This window comes from Rutidosis leptorrhynchoides, chromosome 10, assembly GCF_046630445.1.
Source record: "Rutidosis leptorrhynchoides isolate AG116_Rl617_1_P2 chromosome 10, CSIRO_AGI_Rlap_v1, whole genome shotgun sequence".
Classification (NCBI taxonomy): Eukaryota; Viridiplantae; Streptophyta; class Magnoliopsida; order Asterales; family Asteraceae; genus Rutidosis; species Rutidosis leptorrhynchoides.
In genome coordinates this window covers 236378554-236388708 of record NC_092342.1, presented here as the reverse complement: position 1 = coordinate 236388708, position 10155 = coordinate 236378554, and positions in this window count along the sequence as shown.

Genomic DNA, 10155 nt, shown 5'->3' with positions numbered 1-10155 from the left:
CTCCGTTGCGTCTACGTACTTTCCTGCAATATTGAATCTCAATATTGATACGTGAGCACTCATAACTTAACTTTTATATATTATTAGTGTATCCCTCACTAGTGCTCGAGTAGATATGATTATTCATGCATGTATGTTTAATTTAGTCGTTAGATAGTTTTGATGAATCCTAAATTAGATACACATGCCACTAGAATAAGGTATATTATATGCATGTCGTTGGAAAGCTGACGAAAAATCATTAACTTTTCATTTAGATATCGAATGGTTTCGATAAACAGATTAGAAGTTATAGTCAACTGAATTTTAGTATTATTGTTAACATGATTATTATTACTATCGTCGTTATTATCATCATTATTATTATTATCTAATTATTATTATTATTATTATTATTATTATTATTATTATTATTATTATTATCATTATTATCATTATTAATGTAAATGTAAATATTATCATTGAAAATTTGTTATTGTATTATTATTATTATTATTATTGTTTTTATCATTAAAAATTATTACCACAATATTATCATTATTATTATTATATTTAGTAGTATTATAATTAATATTATTATAATACTTATTAGTATCATTATCATTAAAACTAATGTTAGTATCATCCAATTATCATGATTGCTATTATTATCATTATTATGAATGCGATATAAAAGAGGATTAAAAGCCATTAAACAAATCGATTAGGAAATAATGAGTATGAGTATTATGATGAAATTTAAAATATGGTAAGATATTGATTTAGATAAAAATATCATTTTTCATTATTTTTAATATTACTTTATTATTAAAAGTATTATTAATATTAAAATTATCATTTTTATTAAACTTATTATTGTTAATAAAAATATCATTGCTATTATAAAATATCACTTTTATTATCATTTAAGTATTATTATTAATAAAAATTATTATTTTGAATAGAATTATTATTTTAAAATATTATTATTATTACAGTTAATATTAAAAAGTATCGTTATTATCAAGATTATCATGTTTAGAATTATCATTTTATCATAATTAATATCATCTTTAGTAAATATAAATATTGTTATTATTTTTATTAGTAGAATAATAATAATTACAAAATAATACAACTTTTACTTATTATTGCTAGCATCACTATTATTTTATCAAATAGATATGTGATACAAAGATATTTTTACCACATGTAATATAATTACATTAATAATACATACCACATTATTTTTATGATACTAAGTGAACTTTATAAATTTTATTAATTAAGATATATAAATGTATATTTTTATTATATATAAACTTTAATATAAATTTTTATTTATTAATAAATGATTTATATTATTTACTCTAATAAAATTTGTTAAATATATAAAACGACTATATTTAGGATATATAATAATCATGTATAGATCTTGGAAGTCATTTTGGATCAAGCTAACTTTTGTTGACTTTTGCACATTAATCCCGAGCATTAGGATTGTGGTACACTATGACTTGACCTAAATTGTTAGACATATATTGACCATTATATAAATATATATATACTTAATATAGGTTCGTGAATCTGAGGCTAACCTTGCACTTGTTCAATGACGTCATGTGTATTTTTACTACGAAATACAGTATAGTGAGTTTCATTACTCCCTTTTTAAATGCTTTTGCAATATATATTTTTGGGACTGAGAATACATGCGCTGCTTTTATAAATACTTTACGAAATAGACACAAGTGATCGAAACTACATTCTATGGTTGGATTATCGTACCGAATATGCCCCATTTTAGCTTGGTAGCCTAAGAATTGGTGTTTATGATAATTGCCACCAATTGACGTGAATCCTAAAGATAGATCTATGGGCACTAACAAGTCCCAGTCAGAGAATTTGAACTGCTTTAGTACTTCAATTTATCATGTCAGATGTGAGTCCCGGAATGATGGGGATATTCTATATGCATCCTGTTAAGGTCGGTTACCAGGTGTTCACCATATGAATGAATTTTAATTCGCGAGTTACGCGTATCAATATATGAAATCTTGTGGTCTATTAAAATGATGGAAATGAATGTTTATGATAAACTAATAAACTCACCAACCTTTTGGTTGACACTTTAAAGCATGTTTATTATCAGGTATTAAGGAAATCTTCCGTTGTGCATTTGCTCATTTTAGAGATATTACTTGTAATCATTCATGACATATTTCAAAAGACGTTGCATTCAAGTCGTTGAGTTCAATAAATATTATTAAGACAAATTAGGTCATTTATAGTTTAGATATTATGAAATAGTATGCATGCCTGTCAACTTTTGATGTAATGAAAGGTTGTCTTTTGAAAACGAATGCAAAGGTTGTAAAATGTACCATATATAGGTCAAATACCTCGCAATGTAATCATATGTTATTGTATTCGTCCTTTTGGATTAGGACGGGTCGTCTCATGTGGTATCAGAGAGGTGGTCTTAGCGAACCAGGTCTGTATTAGTGTGTCTAACTGATAGTCGTTAGGATGCATTAGTGAGTCTGGACTTCGACCGTGTCTGCATGTCAAAAGTTTTGCTTATCATTTTTGTCGAAAATTGCCTGCTTATCATTCTTAGTCTAGACAGATCTTATTGCATTGATTGCATGAATAGTGTACAGACAAAATTCATATCTTAGCATATCTGCTAATCCACATTTTAGCGTATCTGTTACTGTAAACTTTGCCAGACAAATCAAGTAAATTCCTCCGTAATCTACGAAATCTTTTGCTCTATATTTATAGATATTCTATGTAATTAGGGTACCATCCGATAGCCGAAAAATTATTTCATATCAAAAAATCCTTTATTCAATCCTACGAAATGTTCGTCATCAGTTCAAGTCCCTCGGATTCCGAAATGGAGTCCCACTCAAGCTCCGAAAGCAGTGTGACCGGAATGGATCAACCAATAAGCCATCATCTACTCTGGATGAATTAGGGATGGGTTCGTAGCCTCCTCAATCATTGGAGACAAGAAGAAGGTGATCCCTTCCATCTACCACCTTGCCCTCTTGGCGAAGAACCGGAAGCACTTATCGGCGAACCTGTTCGAAACACCCTTTTCTCTCTCATTTTCAGAGTATCTCATCACGATTATATACTACATCAAATTCTAGATTTTATTTATCCGCTCGTCCGAACCGACAATCACCCCAGTGTAATAGAAGAAGTCAACGAGCTTTTCGCTCGGGTAATGGATTTAGAGAATATGGTGCAAAGGTTACAAACACCAGCAGCAGCACCAGCAGCATAACCAGTACCACCATCATCAACGCCAACAGTACCATTACCACCACCAACAACAATCGCATCGCAAACCTCAACTTCACAATCTGTCCCACGAGCATCGACGTCATACGCCCTGTAGATACCAAGGAATACCACAACGATGAAATATTGATTCATAACTTCATTGGGGGAAACATTCTATGGCGATTATGTAATGTCAAGACCCATCCTAATCCATCTGGACGAAGTCCATATCGATTATAAACGATTCACAACAGTTGATTACATCGCGAGGTACTTGACCTCTATATGATGCATTTTACAAACATTGCATTCATTTTGAAAAGACAATCTTTCATTACATCTAAAGTTGACAGACATGCATACCATTTCATAATATATCCAACTATAATTGACTTAATAATGATCTTGATAAACTCAACGACTCGAATGCAACGTCTTTTGAAATATGTCATGAATGATTCCAAGTAATATCTTTAAAATGATCAAATGCACAGCGGAAGATTTCTTTCGTACCTGAGAATAAACATGCTTTCAAGTGTCAACCAAAAGGTTGGTGAGTTCATTAGTTTAGCATAAATAATCATTTCCTAATTTTAATAGACCACAAGATTTCATATTTCCATTTCTCATAAACATACGTCCCATGCATAGAGACAAAAATATCATTCATATGGATTGAACACCTGGTAACCGACATTCACAATATGTATATAAGAATATCCCCATCATTCCGGGATCCTCCTTCGGACATGATATAAATTTCGAAGTACTAAAGCATCCGGTACTTTGGATGGGGCTTGTTGGGCCCGATAGATCTATCTTTAGAGTTCGCGTCAATTAGGGTGTCCGTTCCCTAATTCTTAGATTACCAGACTTAATAAAAAGGGGCATATTCGATTTCGATCATTCAACCATATAATGTAGTTTCATTTACTTGTGTCTATTTCGTAAAACAGTTATCAAAACAGCGCATGTATTCTCAGTCCCAAAAATATATATTGCGAAAGTATTTAAAAAGGGAATAATGAAACTCACGCATATAATTATTGTAAAACAGTTAATAAAGCATTTGCATGTATTCTCAGTCTCAAAAATGTAAAGAGTAAAAGGGAATCAAATGAAACCTACCTAATGTATTTTGTAGTAAAAATACATATGACAACATTAGACAAACTGAACAATGCAAGGTTGGCCTCGGATTCACGAACCTATATCAATTATTGATATAATAAATAATATTAACACATATAATAAATGAGTAAAATAGTAAAACAAGTTTTATATATTATACTTGTTATATTTAATAAGTTATATGTTATATTTAAGTATTTTTATTATTAACTTATTATAATTTATTATTTACCTATATAGCAAATACTCTTTAGTTAATTTAGTAAAACTATTATGTAATATCATTTAGTAAAATATATTAATATTGTAAATATGTTATAAATGTTATACATTAATGTTTTATATATAATATAATGTATTAAAATATAATAGTATATAATATGATTATGATATACGTAGTTATTATATTTTTATGTAAATAATATTTGTTTGTTATAATTAATAATAATAATGGAAATAAAATAATAATAATAATAATAATTATGAAAACTGCCTTTAAAGCTTAAAAATAATAAATCGCCCGAGCCGGGACTCGAACCCGAGACCTCTCGCCCACCCATAACACACTCTCAAACCATTCCTCCACCGTTACCTTTCTGTTTTCTTTTATCTATTAAACTTATTTAACTTCTAATACTCCTATTGCCATTTCTTCTTCTCCATTGTCATCATCATAAGTAAATTATCTCAGCTCAGCATGAAGTTAGTCCTCGGCCTAACTACTTAACTAATTACACGGCCCAACAACCAGAAAATAAATTGTAGTCCATTTTAGCAATTAGATAAGCCCAACTAATAATTCCATTATTTCTCTTCTCTTCTTATCAAAAAGAAATAAATAATATGCCACAGAGGGGGATTGAACTCGCGACCTCTCGTATAACACAACCACCCCTTAACCATCCAATCCGTTGTGTTTTTATGAAATATTACCAACTCAGAAATCTTTATCCCTTAATTCTCCTGTCTCCTTCTCCTTCTTCTTCTCTCAAAATACACGACCCAAAACCTCATACTCTTACTAATATTTACAAAAAAAACTTTAGGACTGCATATCCAATACAGAAAACAATTAATTGTGATAGTTGAATTGAAAAAAAAATAATAAAAAAATAAATAAAAAATGAGTGCAGCTGTTACTGCTGTTGTCGCTACAGGGGATAAAACAAATAAAAAAAATTCGATACATCCACAATATGATACTCAATAACTGTTAAATGTTATATTAATTGAAAACAAAACAACAAAACACAAAAAAAAAAAAAAAATATAAAGACTGCTGCTGTCGCAGCTCAAAAAAAAAAATTGATTTCGTTTATGAGGAGGTTTTAGACAAAGATTTCTACACGAAAGTGGTTTCAAATCAAACGTATAAACTTTCTGTAACCTCACTTGGATCCAAAACTTGGAATTGAACTCGAATTTTGCCAAGAACATCTTGTTTGACTTTTTGTAACTCGAACTTTGACTCGACAATTAAAGCTCGATATAATGAATTGAGTCTTGAGATTTTGAAGAAAGTTTGAGTAAAACATTCTTAACAACTTTGTATTTTTACATTTTGAAATATGATTCAAATTCGAGTTTTGAGAAAAAAGAAAAAAAAATAAATAAATAACAAGTGCAGAGTGTATCGAGCTTTTCTCTGTCTGTTTTGTTTTTCTTCACAGCTATAAGTAATTTGATAATATGTAATGAGCTTGTGCTCAATTGATAAAGCAGTAATAATTCACTAATATTGTTTGTTGGGTTATTGAGGTGGACAGTGTTCACGGGCTAGAGAAAGAAAAGAGGAAGCAGACAGCAGAAAATTATATCCGTGACTTCATACGCGTAATATCAGTTCTTATATATATATATATATATATATATATATATATATATATATATATATATATATATATATATATATATATATATATATATATATATATATATTTAAATTATTAACTAATAATAATTTCGATAATATTTATTAATAACAATAATAATATTAATCAAAAATAATACTAATAATAATATGAATAATGATAAAAGTAATAATATTAGTAATAATAATATTAATCATAATAACCAAAAATATTTAAATTACAACTAAATAATAATTTTATTCATTCTCATAGTAACATTTATTTTTAAGTATTAATTTTGATAATCGTAATCTAAAAAAATATTTCTATTTAACATTTATTATTATCACTAATAATGATATTAATAATAATGAAAGTAGTATTAATATAATCTGTCATACTATAATATTTTAACTTGTTGTTACATCATATATTACATATGTATGTATGAATACATTAATAATGCTTTATATATATATTTATTATATATATATACGTTTACTATACTATTTCATAATAGCAATAGGTATTATAAATTTCAATACATAATATTCATACAATATACATATAATAATAATTATGTATAATTATCATATATGCTTATTATATAAATTCTTTCTAATAATAACCTTATTATATTATATTTTATTTTACATTTTTAATTTTAATGAGTTAATAACTTTTTATAATTTCTAATACCTGCATTTATAATTATATATTTTTATATATATATAATTTTAGTTGTTTGCAAACAGTTGTTCGTGAATCGTCGGAACTGGTCGAAGGTCAAATGATTTCATGAAACAGTTCAAAAATTTTGAGATTCAACTTTACAGACTTTGCTTATCGTGTCGGAAACATATAAAGATTAAGTTTAAATTTGGTCAGAAATTCCCGGGTCATCACAGTACCTACCCGTTAAAGAAATTTCGTCCCGAAATTTGAGTGAGGTGGTCATGGCTAATAATAGAAATGTTTTCATGACGAATATGAGTTGATAAATAGAGTTTTATCACTTTAGAGTAATAAGGATAAATAATTCAATTCTTCGAAACGTACGAATGAAGCTATTACAAGCAAATGAAAATGAGTGAATGCAGATTTGAATTAACCGGTGACGTAGTCCTGGTTGAATTTAGAGAATAAGGTGCGTCTTAACTTTTGACATTATCTAGGTTGAATTCCGGAATTCAAGGGATATAAGAAAATCTTCGAAATCTAAAAGATTTGATTCTTCGACGAATAAGGAAATTTAAGATCTCTATAATTAAATACGGTGATCTGCCTCGATTTCTCTGTCTGATATTTCCCTTATAAATTAAGCTCTTCCGTTCCATTATTCTCACCATTCTCATACTCTCTTCCTTAGTTCATACATTCAAAAAAATTGTGGAAATGTTAAATCCAGTTCTAATCCTTGTCCTTGTCCTTACTATCGTAACAATCATTCTCCTTTTCCAACTTCCACTCGAGGAATCTGCTTACTTCTACTTTGCTCTTGGGGTTATAGTGCTTTTAATTCTCCCGTGTCTTTATGTTGCGATAAACATTGATATACACGATTTGTAATTTATGCGTTTTTATCGGGCTTTATATCTCCCCTTATATTTCAATGTCCCCATTTCTGTTTCCTATCATCATTGTCATCCACAGTTAATACTCCCTCCTCTTTGCTGCGATTTATACTCCAATTTCTATTTCAGAGCTTTGTCCCTTTGTTTCTTCTTCTGGCGATTTCGCAATCTCTTATAATGGTCCATAATTCGCAGATATAAGTTTCAGAATGAACATTGTTAATGTTCTAAATAAGAAGGAACGTAATAGCACAATTTGATTTGTCAAATTACCAGATTCACTGAGAATGGAACTATCAAGAATATACTTTCTTGATATGTTCAGAAGTTAAGCAGAATGACAGAGTTATGTAACATGGCACATGATGACGTTATGATCTGTGAATCATCACGTCCCATTAGAAAACTCAGCATGAATTACTGTAATATAATCACGTTGATCAAGTGTCATTATATTATACTAACTCATGCATCAGTTCCCAACATTACTTCAATAACATTCATATTTTAAGCTCGAAAGTTTACAGAATATAGAAACTAACAGTTTCTATATGATGTACACTGATAGCACGAAGAGATTAATGATTTCAGATAAAAATAGTTATGAAAATATCTTCAGAAATATAGAGGATATTTATAATGAAAGATACGATGATATTTTGGAATTTCTAATATCGATGGATGATGAAGAAGATTTATTCGTAAGGGTTTAGATTCGGAAGCAAGGTATTCGCTAAAGATTTCATCAGAAACAGAATCATCAGATTCTTTAAATACAGAGTTTGGTCCTTGTATTTGTCCTTGGCCTCCTTCGTGGTTAGCTCAATCCGTTTTTCAGTTCCAACTTTTCTGAGCTTTTCCAACATACTATTCTTTATCATTAAACTTTCGACGTTTAAGGTCGTTTACGGTTGTCTACAGTTTCTGCTGCTTCATTCAGCTTTTTAAACATTCAGAGTATTGATTTGTAGACTGAGTACTGTTCAGAATTTCAGAATAAAAGACCATAATTCTAAAAGATAAATGTCGTATATATAACTGTTGATATAGATATGCTGTGAGTTTTCAAAGTACTGATTGCTGATTTTCGGTAATTGTTATGGCAGTTCTCGTTATAAGATGCGTATGAGTATATGATAGGGTTTCAATGAATAAATATAATGATTTGTCAGAGAGATTTGAGCCAAGGAGCAACGAGGTTGCTGATACGTCTGCTGGTAATATGGTGGAATATAAAAGAATTCTCCGGTATTAAAAGGGTAATCGTATATATATCAGGATTATAGTAAGGTTACTTCGAATGAAAAGTCGAAGTTGACTTGCTGGAGCTGTGACAAAATTGGCTACTTTGAAAAGGGATCGCAAAAATTATTTTTGCTAATAAATGTCAAAGGATCTGACGCGGCTATGTGTTAAACTTTTACTCAGTTGCCGAGAGTTTTCTCAGGTGCATAACTATATGCATAAATCTTTCCTTCCGTTAATGAAGTGCGGTTGATTCATCCTAACGTTTGAGGTGTGTTCAAGAATCATGAAAAGTTTGAACGCAGATTGTAATCGTCAAGATACAAATGAGGTTTAAGATAAAATCAAGTGGCAAACTTGAAGAATTGTTTAGTTTCATATATTATAATCAATATTTTAATTCATTTTAATTGTTTAATGTTATTAGTCCACAGTCGATAATCCACAATTAACAGTCCAATAATTTATATATAATTTAATATATAATATTTAAATTAATTAATACATATCGTGACCCGTGTACATGTCTTAGACTCGATCACAACTCAAAGTATATATATTATTTGAGAATCAACCTCAACCCTGTATAGAGAACTCGATCATTACTGCATATAGAGTGTCTATGGTGATTCCAAATAATATATATAGATGTGTCGATATGATATGTCAAAACCTTGTATACGTGTCCCGATATTTAAAGTGCGTAAAATAATTACAGAAAATAAATGACGATAAATAAAGTGCGTAAAGTAAATAACAGAAATTAAATGAAAATAAATAAAATTGCGAGAATTAAAATTGCGATAAAATAAATTGCGATAATTAAATTGCGATAAATAAAATGTAATATGAAATTAACAGTTAGCTAGGAACAGTTAGCTAGGATTTTGTTAGCGTGGTTTCTTAACAGAATTTCATATTGTCAATTAGTCTGTTACTAATCAATTTTTATTGTGTCCATTATTTCTTCATTATGCCACTTGTTGGATTCTGATAAATCACAATCCAAATATGAAATTTGAATTTGAATGAAAATAGTTATTCTTTGATGAACGGATACGTATATCGGTGGATGTAAG